The 14,742-nt window shown below is 43.9% G+C and overlaps 1 pseudogene; it reads right to left on the bottom strand.

Annotated features, from left to right (window-relative positions):
* Window positions 1–14,742, bottom strand: part of LOC115475006 — a 132,933-nt pseudogene that overhangs the window by 54,639 nt on the left and 63,552 nt on the right.

Here is a 14,742-nt window from a genome sequence, read left to right as displayed (position 1 = left end):
TGACAGATTCTTGGAATTTCCTTGCCATTCACTAATAAAGGTGGCAGTGGTCAGATCAATTCTGATCATTTCCTGATAACCCCATTTCCACAAGAAAAGTGAGGATTGGATCAGTATTCCATTTACTTCATGGTTTCCAAAAAGGATTGTTTTGGTCCATTCTGAATCTCAAGAAATTAAACATGTTTTTAAAGGTCCCATATGAAAACTCTCCATTCAGTCATTATGTCAGTTCAGCACAGAGAGTTTATCATATCATTAGATCTGACAGTAGCCTACTTACATGTTTGTATTCAAGCAGATCATCAGCACTTTCTACACCTTACCATTCTGGATAATCATTTACCTCTGCAGGAGCTGGGTTGGGCTAACAACTCAGCCAAGAGTCAGCTGGCTCCCTCACAATCCATAGAGTACTTTGTCACTCGATCTAACACCCAGAGAAGGAAGGTATATTTGACTAAGTTGCTGAATCAAATCAACAACCTATTGCGGATGAATAGACCAATAGCCTGGGATTATCTTCAGGTCCTGGAATGGATAGCAGCCACACTGGAGTTGGTTTCTTAGACCAGAGCTCATATGAATCCATTACAGAAGGCATTGTTTTCTTGCTGGTCCCCTCGAGGTCAGAAATGGAAGGAAGTAGTGTTTATTCTTCACAGCTCTGGCTCTATGGAATAGTCTTCCCCTTGAAATTTGAAATGAACTTTCCTTAACCAAGTAGATCTGCTATTAAAACATAGCTGCTCAGACAAGCCTTTGATGTCTCTCTTTAATTTGAATCTGTGGCTATATTCTGCCTCCTTCCCCCTCCATCCCCCCTTTCCCCCATCTTATTCCCAGTCCTTCCCTTTTCTTTCCCCTATATGGTTTGGCTGATCTATCTATGAAATTTGTATTTCTTTTGTAGCTGTTATTAGCCTGTACACTGCTTAGTTCTGCCTGTCAGTTGTTGCAGTATAGCAAATCTGAATAAAGAATAAAGTACTACTCTTATGGAGGAGGCAAGGTTCAGTCTGAGTGTTTGGCTTTGCTTGTCAAGTTTGACCAGAGGGATGAACTGGACCCCCCACAATAGATTCTAGTAATGACAGATGCCAGTCTAGAAGGATGGGGGCGATTGCTGCCAGGGCAAAATAGTACAAGATAGATGGTCAGTGGAGAAGACCAGGTGGCCAATCAACAGCTTAGAAGTGAGAGCTATGTGACTGGTCCTGAAACCTTTCAGTCATTGATTCAGGGCAAGGAGGTTCAACTGCTCTTGGACAATGCTACGGTGGTAGCTTACATCAGTTGCCAAGGAGGGACCAAGGAGCGTCTCAGGAGATCAAGAATTTATGGTCAGAACGGAAAATGTTCAGGCAAATTTTCTGAGTCAGCACATTCAGGACTCAGGGGAATGGTCTCTGCTGGACAAAGTATTTGTGACCATTGTCAAAAGGTAGAGAACTTTGGTGTTGGATCTCATGGCTTTAGAAATGAATGCCAAGGTTCCCAAGTATTTCATCTGCAGGCATGATCAGAGGGTAAGCAGGCATTAATGTGCAGCCATAGCCTCAGAAAAAGTTGCTGTATATGTTTCCTCCATGGATTTTCCGTGGGGTTAGTCTTTCTGGTAGCCCCAGACTGGCTCAGAAGGAACCTCCTACACGTATGAGTGGAATAACCATTATTTTTTCCAGTTTCGGACAACCTACTAGAGCAAGGGACCAATTTGGCAATTTGGATGCCAGAGGTGAGTCAATTCTGTCTTACAGTTGGCTCCTGAGAGGGAAAGATTGAGGAAGAGAGGCTATGCCACATGAGTTTCTACCCATGCTCTTGTCTTCTCATAAGTTTTTGACCCTCCTTAGATTATACAAGGGTATGGAGGAGTTTTGAACAATGGTGTGACGATCACAATGTGAAAGGCCATTGAACTCTTCAGTCATATTTTGGATCTTCTCCAAGACAGTGGATAAAGAACTAGCTCTAGTTTTGCTGAAGGTGTGAACAGTGGCTATTTCTTGTTACGGAAGTCTAATCTATGGAAAATTTCTTCTTCTCATTCAGATGACCTCTTAGATATCCTGTCATTCCTTCTTGGAATCTCAAGCTGGTGTTCTGTGTCCTAGTGAATCAACCCTTGAACTGCTGGCAAATGCTACTGTAAAAAGATGTAACCCTGAAGATTGGTGTTTTTAGCAGCTTTTGTTTGGTGAGATGTATCTGAGTTGCAAGCCTTATTCTGTAGGGAACCTTTCCTGGTCATTTGTAGAGGAAAGTGCTATTTTGTCCGTTTTCCTCCTTTCTCCTCAGTCATATCAATATATATTAATCAGTCTACTTTGCTCCCAGACTTGTGGTAACATTTAGATTTTCAGGAGTAGGGTCATCTGCATTGGGTTACACATCAGAAGATTGTTGTGAAAACTAAGGGAGTGGAAGAATTTGAACAATGGATTTGTTGTGGTGTTTGGTGGTCATAAAAAATATGTAGTGCCTGCTAGATTATAGAGACCATTGAATCTGCATACCTACGTAAGATTGTCAAGTGCCACCATCACAATCTACTTCTTGGGCAGAACATAGTCTTGACTCTTTCACATGGCATCTGTAAAGCATCGATGTGGTCCTCGTTGCATTCCTTTGTATATCATTATTATCTGAATATGCAAGCATCTCAGGATGCTTCCTTTAAGACTGGGATCTTACAGAATATCCTGTCTGTTTCCCCCATCTTAGAGAATACTGCTTTGATACATCTTACACATCTGGTCAGGGCTTACCTGCTACTTTTCTTTCCTCAGTCTCTCCAGACCAATGCAGAACCCTCTCCAGGTGGCTGACATCTGCTATTCTCTTTTTTTTTTTTTTTTGCAGAGTAAGTGATTGATTATACATAGTTTTGGAATTTGGGCTGTCATGCCTGTCTCTAGTTAACTATTGGAGTTAGCTTTTTGGCCTTTCTAACAAATCATTTTGTTTTCTGGTCCCTGGGTTTGGGGAACTTAGGGGCATAATATCACTAAGGCCTACTGTTAATATGGGTTATTTTACAACTAACTTGTGCTGTTTTAGCACAGGTCCCATTTTATGCAGTGAGATCTAATTACGAATAAGTGGGGTTAACAGTAAAATAATACATCTCAACAGTAATCCACGTTGATAACTCCCTCCCCCCTTAGTGATGCTTTTTCTTCTTTGATATTGAAATACTGACTAATGTAAGGACTGCACAGGCTACAGTACTTAAATGATGTTGTCACTAGTTAGTGTTCTCAGTCTCCAGCTGCTGGCAGGCGAAGGCAAATCCGCACGTGTGGACTGGTCTGGAGGGCTGAAGGAAGGAAAATTAGCAGATAAGACCTAATTTCACCTTAGGTTTGTACAATTGGTTCAACTGTGAATAGCGCTTTAAAGAAATCTTGAACTTTGAGACATTTTTGAAAAATATGTTCCATTTCAAAAACTTTCTAATAAAATGACAATTTTATTTATAATATTTTGAACAAAATTGGTCTTCTGATTAAAATTTTCAGTCACCTGATTAATCAAAATATAGAGAATGTCAATGTCAATAAGAAGCAGCTGTTTGGATGTCTTTCCAAGCCCTTAGCCATGTTGGTTGTGGGTATGGAAGCACGCCAGAGAGTCAATTATAGTATAGGCACTGCCAATACATACCTGCTAGTTGATACCAAGTGGGTTGCTAGTGTGAGACAACATACCTTTATTTTGAGCAGTTCTGTGCTGTGTATCAAAAGGGTATGGAGCTGCAGGGTGAGGGGGGTTAGGGGGCTCCTGTCTTGCTGCAAGCTGAAAGGAAGAGACAGGGAAATGTGTGGAGTAGCTGAATTGTGGCTCACATGACTACATGTTGCCCCCTACCAGCAGGGCAACTAGAGATCTAGGATCTTGGGCAAAGGGCACCTGTGAGGGACCCAGGTTCCAGCATCCAGAATAGAGCTGGACTGGGGGACCAGTATGACAGGTTGTCTGCCAATGCTTCCATCAGAAGCCATGCAACCCCATCAACCCCAGCTTTCCCTCACAACAGATATCAGGTGGCAGCATTGGTATTGGAGAAGGCCCAGGTAGTTTCCCCCAGGGGACAGATGACTACGGATTCAATGGGGCGGGAGGTGGGCAGTCTGCCCCATACTGTGACCTGTTTTTGTCTGATGTCCAGGTCACTATACCAACATAAGGGGTTCATCTCCTTTAATGCCTCTATATTCCAGACCTCCCACTAATCCCCATGAGGGACACTGCAGAGATGATGGGTGTGTAGGGTATGTGGAAGTGGAGCCCTCCTGAACAGAGTTGAGAAGTCAGATGTGCATGTAGTGGCAGGATTCTATGCACATATCTCTCAGACAGTTGTCTCGCCAATCTCCTCCCCAACTGAGGGGCCTGCCTGCCCCCAGGACCTGGCAGGCCAATATCTGGCCCTCGAGTCAGCTCGGGAATGGACCCACTCCCCCATGCCCTGCAGCCATGATCTTGGAGAATGGAGTAGTGAAGGAGACTGCGGGCCTGGGTTTCCTTCCATGCCCCCCCAGGTCCTGAAATCTCCCTTTCCCAGAACTTGCCTAGTAGTGGAGGCACCATAGCACCATCAGCCTGGCATATCAGGATATCAACACATTTGGTATAAAGTGCAGACACAGACCTAATCCAACCTTGTAATGCAAGACACAAAAGTTGGTACAAAACATAGACGTTAGTCCAAGCATTAACAAATTAAAATCTTCCCCATTGCAAGCCCTGGCCCTCAGTGAGGGTGGTAGTGCTACGAATGAGCCTCTGCAGCAGGCCTACTATGGTCATCAGGATCTGGAATTGGGCAGGGCCACCAAGAGACTGGGCCGGGCCCGGGGCAAGGTCACCCCTGGTGCCCCACCACTGCCGCCCCCCTGAGGTCATCATTGTCGCCGCCCCACTCTGTCCACCACCGGGCCGGGCCCCCCCTGAATTCAAATCATAGCGCCTCACCTCGACCTCGCTTCATGTGAAAGAAGCGCAGCAGCAGCAGCAGTCTGCAGATCGCCTCCTTCGGGCCTTCCCTCCCTGTGTCCCACCCTCGTCTGATGTAACTTGCGCAAGGGCGGGACACAGGGAGGGAAGGCCCAAAGGGAGGTGATCTGCAGACTGCCGCTGCTGCGCTTCTTTCACAACGGAGGGAGGTCGAGGTGAGGCGCTAGATTTGAATTCAGGGGGGCCCAGTCCAGTTGTGGATGGAGGGGGGTGGGTGGAGGGGACTGCGGCGCTGGTCCCCCTGTAGGCCCGGGCCCAGGGAGTTTGTCCCCCCTGCCCCCCCTCTCGGTCGGCCCTGGAATTGGGGCCCCCAGCTCATGTACCAAGTCCCTGTACATGGCAGAGACATGCTGCATGAGCTGGAGGTGTGGCTCAGCCTGGCTGGTCCCAGCAACAGACATGCTGTCTGTGTGTGTAACAACATCAGCCACAGCAGTACCTCTGTTGGGGAAGGGGGATGTTGCTCATCCTGTCCTCTTCTTCCGCCTCCGAGGGGGGAGGCATGTTTCTCCATGGGTCCTCCTCCAGGTGCACCTCCACCTCCTTCCATCAGCTCTCGGACCCAGGTTCACCCACAATTGCTGGCTGGTCCATGGCTGCTGCTGGCTAGTCCATGGCTGCTCCTGGCTGGTCGGTGCTTGCCTGCTCTGCACCTGGATGGTGTTCTGTGTGTGTAAAAGGTTTACATTTGCGATCAGCACATTCTACATGGCTTCCACAGTGGGGGCATCTGGCTGTCGGGTGCCAAGGACAGGTGGAGGCCATCAAGTGGGGGGCAGTTTATGTTACCTGGAAGACATTTCTAAGGTGTGGCATCAATGAGATGACATAGCAGGGAACCCTGAAGGAAGTCTGATAATGGGCACACAGGATGGATTGGCAGTGCGCTGCACAGATGGAGCCATTGTTTCCTTGTTGTGTGTGTGTGCATGCCTATGTGTATGTGTCCAACAGCAGGCTGGGAGATGGCAGGACCCTGTCATGGGCACAGATCTTCTGGCCACCTCTGCTAGGCCTCCCCAAAGGAACAGCAGTTTTTAGATATGAAGGTGGGAAAGGTAGGTTTGGGACCATCTGTGAGGTGGTCATTCTAGTTGTTTTAAGGGGCTGACTGATAATGCTCATCTACCCATAACTCATGGCCATATTTTGGGGGTGGCCGGAGTAGGGGGAGAGGTGTTACACCTAGGTGGGAGTTCCCTTGGCAAGGGTTGTGTGTACACCCCAATATGGAGATTTCAGGGGCCCCCAGACTGATCTATGAGGGATGTCTCGCAGGACAGCATAATAGCCCTTTGGATCTAATAGTGGTATATCCAAGTAGTATGGGTTGGGGCAATGACAGGGCTGCCATTTGAAGGGGCTAAGGAATGCCTGTGCTAAAAGGCCCTCTGGGTCAGTGTGCTGTTCCCCTTGATATGTTTTTGGTCAGGCTAGTGTTATTCATGGGTTAGGGCTGTTGGTACCTGATTGTAAGGGTTCTGGGTTCAAGTCACACTATGGATACTTGTGGTTAGTCCTTATTTCCAGGGCTGCAATGTCCATTGATGAGATGGGCACTTTTGTAGTATTGCTGGGGGATGAGGACCCACATTCTTCTCCCCTCCCACCACCACCACCACCATTCCTTTTCAAGTCATCTCATAGCTTGGGGGTTGGCTGCAACACATTCACAAAGATATGGGGTTTGGGCCACACTGTAGTTAAGGTAGCTGCATCCTGAGGCTGATGGGGGGGGGAGAGAGAGAGACATTATAGCATGGATAGTGGAGGGGGGTCCCCAGACTCACTTGTCAGGACATATTATGCACATTGTGATTTCAGCACTGTTTTTTTTTTGTTATCCCAAATATTTACATGTATTGAACAACAAGGGGACCTCAGTGCATGTGACCCTGCCTAGGCTTGCACATGAGTGGTACTGTGATCCTGGGGAACACTGTTTCACACCTACCTTCTCAGGATGTCTCTGATTGTTCGCCATGCCCTCATGGAGACAGCAGGTTGTGGTATCTATTGAATATATATCAGCACAGGAGCACCAGGGGCTCTGTTTCCTCCACTGAATAGCTGGGCTTCCTTCTCAGAGACATGGTGCCCTATAAGGAACGTTCCTCCACATGCTGTGCTATAAATAGATGTGTTGCACATCGCGTGAACATTTGGATGTTACCGCGGGAATGTCTTGATGCAGCTGTGGATGTTTTTAGTGAAATGTTTTGAGTAGTTTATTTTTGAACAGCAGAGACAGTTTTCGCTGCTGTTTGGAGCCGTATTGTTTCAAGATGTATATTTCACACGTTTTTGGATCTCAGGAAATGTTTATATATTTTTTGATTATGGCCCTCTGACTTTCGACATTTTGCAATAAATGTCTGATGTAATTTAGATGTCATATTGAAAATGCCCCTCCACATAACTTTATAAGTCTAAGTGCTTTGAAAATATGCCTCAAAGTTCCTTGATGAAATCAAGGACTGCTTTATGGAGCAACTGGTTCAGCACCCAAAAAAGGGGAACAATTCTAGATTTAGTCCTTAGTGGAAAGCATGATCTGGTACACTCAGCAAACATAAAGAGCCTTAATCTGGATCTGGGAGCCCAAACTCCCCACCAACTATGCTTCAGAGAATGCTTTCTGAAACAGCAAAGCCTATCTGTTTCTAAAATACCACCAAACAGTGCCATAGCGAGGGTGGCTGACACCCGGGGTGGTTCGCCGTGGGTGCAGCATGGCGCACCTCCCCCCCCCCCCCCCCCGGAGCGCATTCTTACCACTAGAGTAGGAAAGGGGGTGGGGGGGGGGGCCGGTCCGCCCTGAGTGCAAGTCGCTGGGAGCTGCATCGGCTCCGCTGGTTCCCTGCTCTCTCTGCCCCGGAACAGCAAGTAACCTGTTCCGGGGCAGAGAGAGCAGGGAACCAGCGGAGCTGACACCTCCCCAGCAGCATGCATCCGGGGCGAACTGCCCCACCGCCCCCTTCCTACGCCACTGCACCAAAGAAGTCAATTGTCGTACAGAAAGAGGCAAAGCATTCCACATTGAGGTCCGACAACGGAAAGAATCTGCACACGAACAGCCTGCAGTCGAATACTATGGACAGAGGGAACAATTCTTGATCCTGCAATTGCCAGGATCTTCTAGCATAATACTTCTGCAAATTTTAACCCACAGCACAAGAAGCCTTATCACACAATACCAGCAGTTTAAACTGAATCCGCCAGGCAATGGGCAACCAATGCAATTCTTTCAAATCTGGGGTAATATGCTCAAACTTACTTGCTCTAGTAAGCAGTCGAGCTGCAGTGTTCTGCGCCACCTGCAGAACTCGCAACACTCCACACGGTAATCCACACAACAAGGCGTTACAATAATCAAAGTGCAGTAACATAACTTTGCAAAACCACATGAAAATTCTGCTCCGAAAGAAAACCTCATAACAGAGGTACCAACGCAGTATAAAAAAAACACTGCATGAATCACCGACCCAACAAGGTAAATTCATTGACAAGATCATGTCTAAGGTCACTCCTAAACTCTGAATAGAATTCGACACTGGCAAGAAAACAGAATCCAAATAAAAAAACTGAAAAAAGGACAATCCTCACACACCAGCGACAACCACAAAATTTGGTCTTTGCCACATTCAGACTTAATCTGTTCATCCTAACCAGGACTGAATCTTACAAAAATGAGACTCCACTAACTGAACACTCTCGACTAATGTATCTGGAACAGGAAAATAAATTAGATGTCATTGGCAAACGAGCAATAAGAAACACCCAATCTTGCCAAAATTTAGCAAACTTGCAACAAAAATCAAATTAAACAATAATGAAGACAAACATGAACCTTGCGATACCCTGAACTCACAGTAATCCACGCTGACTTGAAGAGCCTTGTACTACCTAAAACCAGGCTAACACCTTCCCAGTAGTCCCAAATGATATGTAAATAAATAAATAAATAGAATTATTAGGAAAGGAATGGAGAACAAAAATGAGAATGTTATAATGCCTTTGTATTGATCCATGGTGTGACCGTACCTCGAATACTCTATGCAATTCTGGTCACCATATCTCAAACAAGATATAGGGGAATTAGAAAAGGTACAAAGAAGAGCAATGAATATGATACAGAAGATGGGATAATTTCCCTGTGAGGAAAGGCTAAAATGGCTAGGGCTCTTCAGCTTGGAGAAGATTTGGCTGAGGTGAGATATGATAGAGGTGCATAAAATACTGAGTGGAGTGAATGGGTAGATTGTGAATTGCTTGTTTACGCTTTCTAAAATACTAGGACTAGGGGGCATGCAATAACTTCTAAGTAGTAATTTTAAACAAACTGGAGAAAATATTTATTCACTTTAATGTGTAATTAAACTCTGGAATTTGTTGCAAGAGAATGTGATAAAAGAAGTTAGCTTAGCAGGGTTTAAAAAAGATTTGGATAATTTCCTAAAATCAAAGTCATAAGCCATTATTAAGATGGACTTGGGAAAACCCACTGCTTATTTCTAGGATAAGCCAGCATAAAGTCTGTTTTGCTGTTATGGAATCTTGCCAGGTACTTGTGACCTGGATTGGCCATGGGCTTGATGGACCTTGGTCTGTCCAGTAAAGTAACTCTTACGTCTTATAATAAATATTTTGCAATTGTCTTTCTTGTATCATGCTTCCTTTCCAATATCTTTGTCTTCTTTCTTTTTCCTTTCATTACCCATTAAACAAATAGAGATGCAAAACAATGCAGATACATCCTGTTAGCCACCAAAGATCTGTGTGTGGCTGACATTTTAAGTGTTTTCAAACCTTGTAGTCTTGCACTTAGCTATGTTATAAGATCACCATATCCAATCACATATATCATAACAGGTCAGTAAAGAAACAGACACAGTTACAATAGATTCAGATTGTACACTGACTTTCTCACTCATTATCAGATACTAGACTCTTTGAACTATAAACTCTTATTTCTGGTCTCCTCTGTTGCTTCACTGACATGATAAAAGGAGAATATCTCTCAAAAATGTGGTCACAGAAGTATCAAGTTAGTCCAACTAAAATGTATCACTACAAGTTGTTGGGGAGTACAGATCCCTGCAACACTCCACTATTTACCCTCCTCCACTGAGAAAAGGGCCATTTAACCTTACCCTCTTTTTTTCAGTCCAATAACCAATTCCTAACCGCAAAAAGGACATGCCTCCTATCACATAACTTTTAATTTTTTCAGGAGTCTCTTATGAGGAAACTTCGCCAAAAGCTTTCTGAAAATGTAGATTCAGTACATCAACTGGCTCACCTTTATCCACATGTTAGTCCACACCTTCACAGTTCTCAATGTGCTGTCATGACAACCAAAACAATTAGTGAATACCCTGTAAAAAAAATGCTCCCCCCCTCCCCATGTAGCATATATTCCAAAGTGGAACAACAATAACTCAGCATTAGCTCTATGTGGGAAAAGGGCAGCACTGCAAATATTATACTGTGCTCTAGACCTACCACTACACTTCCTATTATTTATTTACTGGGATTTATTAACCGCCTTTATGAGGAGATTCACTGAAGGTGATATAGAGCAGATAAAAACTTATAATTTTCTTAACAGAATAGCAATAGTAAAATGACCAAATATAAGCATAAATACAATCAATGAGGTAAACTTGGTAAATTGAAACCTAGTAATGAGATTAACATGAAACTATATCAGAAATATACACATCTAATAGTGCTGTAGAACAACAGAAATAAGATAATTATCAGTACAATACATACGATACCATAAAGGACAGCATGGAAGAACATTTAAATAACAAAGATATAATGCAATATCAGCATAATACCAATGAAACACATAATATGCAATGAATTAGAACATTCAATTAACACAGATATGATGCTAATGCAGTTCCTAAATAAAATGAAACATCTTACCATGTAGCTGAAGGACCAAGTGCAGATAAGTAGATGGGTACAAGATAGATAGTACAAAGTCAATTGGTATAAATAGATGGGTGGCTGTGTACAGTTAAACAAGATATGAGGAACTGGTCTAATTTATAGGATGTGCAGCAAGCCAGACCAGGTGCAGAGCAAGTGGTCAGTCAGTCACCCCATGTATTAAAGGCTTGGGAGATGAGCCAGGCTTTCAACTGCTTTCTGAAGTAAAGGTAGTCTCAAGTTAGACGTAATATACTTCCCCTTTTGTTAAAGCTAAGTTGTATAGGTGGCCACATCCACTTCTGATCACATCAGCCAATCAGAATCAAGGATCTGCCCACCACACCCATTCTCTGCCCAAGCCACACCTATACCTTGCCCCACCCCACCCCCTTGATAATGTCACTGGATGGCATAGCCCCACCCATAGCCCTGCCCCTTTTGTACAACCCCTCCCTTAACCCCACCTTAGTTGCATAACCCTGCCTCTAACCCCACCTCTTTTGCATTTCCCTATCCCAAACCTCACCCCTTTCAGTGACATCACAGGCAGTGATAACTCTGCCCAGGTCACACCCCTTTTCCAAGATGACAGCGACCACTGGACACCTCCATGTCACTTCCTGTTTCACACTACTCGCCACCATCTTGGATGAGTAACATGAAAGGAAGTGATGTCAATCACCCCCTCCGACACTGCCCCCTATATTCCTGGAGGAGCATGCCCAGTTTGTTTTAGCCCTGTCCTTAAAACCATTTTTAAAATTGTTCATTCCCCCCGCTTGTTTTTCAGCCTTCTGCATTTTTTTAACACGTGGCATCAGGCAGAAGCCTGTTACAGCTAAATGTTCATTCCCACAGATACATGGGCATCACCTTCCTTTCAGAAAAAAACAGAGAAAAATAAAATCAACTTTCTTTTTTAAGACACAGCCCTCCTGATTCAAGGCATCATAGCAGTTTCCCTGATTTAAAAAAAAAAAAACCACCAGAAAACATCCTCTACTGTGCACTCTGAGTTTTCTTTCTCTCTCTCTCTCTCTCTGCACCCAGACACAAAGCTGTTTAAGATAACTTCCACCAAAAACACAGAGGAGGGATCTCGCTAGCCACAGCTTTCTTCAATACCGCAAATCATGCTGTTTTTAAACTCTTTTTTCTGAACAGTGTAGCAAAAAGGCTAACCCCCCCACCCCCTCTCTCCTCTTCCTCTCATCTTCACCCCCTCTCTCTTCTAAACTTGCAGCTCTCATACACAGAGACCAGTAATCATGCTGGTTTTAAACTGTGCCAGTCTATGTGAACTCAATCAGGCTGTTCTTCCTCCTCCTCTTCCCAGAGACAGATGTTTTTGCAAAAAACTTTCTCGTGTAGCTGCTTTAAAAGGTATTGTTTAACGACATGCTGAAGTGCCCATCAAGGATGCTAGTTTCAGAACTGCAGGGTAGAATTTCACACAGCTGTAGACTCATAGTCAGCTTTTCATTTTGGAGCTATAGCACAAGTCATGCAAAACACACACAAGCTTGTACAGGAGTTCTTTAAAAAAAGGTTCTAAGAAAACCATAGCACTCTGTTTGGGGCAGCAGATGCCCACGTAAAGCAGGGATGTGGCAAGATATTGCCACACAGGTGAACTACATATACCTCCACAATAGAGATGTGGAGGACATTAAGAAAAAGCAGCGTGTATTGAGCAAAGATGTAAGAAAAACAGGCTTCAAATATGCAGTTCCCTCTTCCCACTTGTAACAGCAAGTACTGAATGCCCTTGAAATGGCGTTGCTTGAAAGTGTGGAACAGGTGGCCATCTCAGGAGTGGTGGAACAAGATATCTCAAAGCCAGATGAGCCCTGTAAGTACAGAGCTTCATGTGGTTATTCTGTTCTCTTTTTTACTACCAGTGGATATGTTGGATAGGCCTCATTACAACACAAATATTAATATCCATTTTCTCCCATACCACTGTTGTACAGATGCTGTGGCTAACCCTTAGTATGGGTGTTACATGTAGAATGTGATATGTTCTCATAGTGCTGTGTGAATAGAGGCGATGAACATCCCTTAGCTCTGTGGGTACTTTGCCTTTAGAACTCATATGATAATCCTAATTTATGTCCGATGCATGAGTTCATACGGTATGCATCTGAAACTGCATTTACCTGGGAATATACTGGCTAGGTTGAAACCAATGTTTTTAAAATGTGAATTTCGGTCAGTGGTACAGAGTTTGGTGATTTGCTGCATTGATTTCTGCAATGCGCTGTATCTGGGTTTGTCTAAATCTAAGATACAGACATTGCAGATAATACAGAATGCTTCTGCTCAATTGCTAGCAGGTATGAACAAGTAGGGCCTGCTCCACTGTAGGGCACAGTCTGTAGCCTGAGCTTAAGAAGTCGATCCAGGACCTCTGCTGCACCAATGTAAGATGTAACACCATCTATTGAAGACAGAAAATTCTGGCAAGTTCCAGGGCTGTACCAGTCCTTATATTGGTTATGATGTCACTGGAAGAGCTGTGTTGTCTCCATCTGCTGGAAGGGTGGCAGGTGTCTGGACTGGTTTAGCAAGATGATACTGAATAGACTTTACACTATGAAAGCAAAGTTTCAAGGGGATCTTTAAGAAAATAGTTGTTAAGGTATTATATGGAGTAGATAATTTAACGCAAGGAAAGTCCATTAAAAAAAGTTCTCAAGTTTACATCTTGAACTGTGGATCCATTTTCTGTCACAAAAGAGTATTATCCTAAAAAAAATTAAGACTTAGTTGTCTTTCTAAAGGTTGACAAACTGTTTAGAACACCATCCTAAATCCACATCTTAGACAGGCAGATTCTTCCATTTCTCTTCCAAACATTTCTCCTAGATGGTACATGGTTGAGTTCCTTCAACCGTCCTCCTAATCAAAACCACATGGGTCTGAAGAACAAGGCAAAATCCTGGTCAAGTGGATAAATCTGCTGGGCAGCAATGATGGAGGAAACATCAGAGCTCAGAGGAGAAGCTTTACAATCTGTTGCAGGTCTCACTCCTAGAACTCCTATGTACTGATATTGAGCCACTGAAGTCACAAAGTCTCATGATGAGGGATTGGAGGTTTAGAAAGGCAAGTTTTGACTTCTCTTTCTTTTTCCCTTAGCGGCCAAAATTTTAAAAATAAAACAAAACAGGATAATAGATTCTTGCAGAGCTTCTCTGTGTCACTATAAGCAGTGGGTTGACCTTGATGCTGGAGTGAGGAGCAGCATTGCTGCAAAACGCATATGGCATGGAAGAAACAGAAACTCTAATGTTGTATTGTTCAATGTTTGTATTTTATTCTGTCTTTCATAAAAGATTTAAATAAATCAAATGCATGTGACATATACTCTGACTTTAGACTTAGATCTTGGGTGCTAGGTCCCAAGTTGTCCAACTCCAAGGTCATGTTATCAAGAGGGAGACAGCGTACACTCATCCCTATCAGAAACCTATGGTGCTATAGAAAGCAAACATGATAATATGGTGAGAAAAACATTCACTGAATTCTTACCATGTCTGAAAAAGGGAGCCAGAGATGCTCCTTCTACAATCACACTTAGTTCTCCAAGACTACTTCCTTCTGGTATGATAATATAAAGGAGTCCTCCCCAGACGCTCGTGACAGATAACACTTTTTTGTTAACTGTGTATCTTTGTATCGCTTCTGGGGGACGTTTCATCCAGGTATGGTTCTCAGAAAGGTTATCAGCTTGGCATCCAATTTGCACCTAAAAGTAGGTCAGATAATGGA

Source organism: Microcaecilia unicolor, chromosome 7 (assembly GCF_901765095.1).
Source record: "Microcaecilia unicolor chromosome 7, aMicUni1.1, whole genome shotgun sequence".
Classification (NCBI taxonomy): domain Eukaryota; kingdom Metazoa; phylum Chordata; class Amphibia; order Gymnophiona; family Siphonopidae; genus Microcaecilia; species Microcaecilia unicolor.
The sequence above is the reverse complement of the archived record's forward strand: the minus strand, read 5'-3'. Positions and strand labels throughout refer to the sequence as shown.